This window comes from Drosophila innubila (genome assembly GCF_004354385.1).
Source record: "Drosophila innubila isolate TH190305 chromosome 2R unlocalized genomic scaffold, UK_Dinn_1.0 1_C_2R, whole genome shotgun sequence".
NCBI classification, from domain to species: Eukaryota; Metazoa; Arthropoda; class Insecta; order Diptera; family Drosophilidae; genus Drosophila; species Drosophila innubila.
In genome coordinates this window covers 20041569-20043499 of record NW_022995374.1, presented here as the reverse complement: position 1 = coordinate 20043499, position 1931 = coordinate 20041569, and positions in this window count along the sequence as shown.

The window sequence follows — 1931 nt, the reverse complement described above, 5'->3', positions numbered from 1 at the left end:
TCTTAGCCAATAATTGAATATTGATTGATGATTGATTGATCAATTAATGATGAATGATTGATTATCGTATAAAAACATTGTAAAATATTAAATAATATGATGCAGTTATTAAGACCGTAAAACATATTGTATATTTAACAGACAACATGTAATTAAATTTTAAAATGTGAATGAGTCGATTTAAAGTTAGTGCTAATAATATTAATATTAAACATTATCAAAATAACAGAATACATAGACACACTCACACAAACATTCATACAAACATTCCTCAATATTATTTTATGCAAGTATCAAATGTGTCCTTTACTTTGTTTATAATTTGTGTAAACTATAGAAAATTGAATAATGTCTAAATACAAATAAATACAAATAAAAAACATAATAAAAATACAATTACAAAACAACAACAACAACAAGAACAAGAACAAATAACCAGGACAAACAATTAAATCAGCTGTTGATCTTAAGCCTTTTAAACGAATATATATTTTTTTGTTTAGATTATTTAACGCTACTTTTCTGTACAAAAAGTAATAAAAAAAATCAGTTAAAATCAGATCTCAATGGAATAACATTTTGCATATAATTTTTAGAAGGTCTCAACTGCACTCGGAAACAAAAACAACAACAAACAAACAGACAAGCAAACAAAAACAGAAAACCATTTTTTTTTCTTCATGTTATGTGCAATATAATTTTGCATATTCTGCAAAAAAAATTTATAACAAAGATACATTATTATAAATTAAAGCCAACATCAAGGTCATTGAAAATAGAGAAAACAGTTCAAAGAAAGGAAAAGAAAAGCAAAAAAAAATTAAAACAAATCAAAATAAATTGTGTGAAAAAGGCGTTTAAAATTTGTATTGTAAATTTGTGTAAAAATCAAAAATTATTTCTGTAAGGTAAACTAATTATTAAAAGCAAGAAAAAACAAAATGTTAATTTACAAAAATTACAAATAATAAAATTGCATAAAATGTAAAGTAATTATAATATATATATATACATTTAAATATAAATAAAGAAGAAGAAAAAGAATAAGTATAATGCAGCTAAATATGCAAAATATATTGATGTAGTGCTTGCTGTAGTTGTAATTATAATTAATTAAGCGGTAATTAGTGAGTGTGGTTAACTGTAGTTTAATTTATGAACAAGCAGATAAAAACAAAATCACATTAAATTTCAAATTATCAATTTTAAAATCAATTTAGTTTTCATGTGCGTGTAATATCATTTGCATTGTAAACTATTAGATGGCAACCACAAACAACATCAAATTAAAATTGAATATACATTGAAATGTATATGCTAAAATTATGTGCTAGCATTTAATTAATTAAATAGTTTTAATCTAGAAAATGGCAACTACTTTCTAAATAAATCAACAATAAAAACAAAGGCAAATCAGAAATAGAAAGAAAGGGAAAACCAATCTCAAATACTTATATCGTAATAAATATTTGATAAAGCGAGACAGAGAGAAAGGGGGGAGAGAGAGAGAGAGAGAGATATCCAGGCGAACAACCCCATTTAAGTTGTAGTAATTGTCGTAATTTTAAAATCAAATCAAACGAAACAATAAACAAAACATTGAAAACAAAAGCAAAAATCAATGAAACAAAATAAAGAAGAAATTTAAATATACTTATGTTCGTATACAATAGACTCTTGAGCATCATCCTTCTCCTGTTCTATCCCCTAGCATACCATTCACATTACAGACCGGCTCATTTATTCAGAACCACTTGACTGCGGCGGGCATTGGCTGCACTTTAAAAATATAACCATATCGAAGGGATGGGGCTAGGATTTGGCCAGGACACGCGTCGCACATTAATGCATTTCGCACATTAAACATTACACTTTACACTTGAAAAAGTTAAGTGGCATTTGTGTGATGTGATGTGCTGTGCGGTGTACTG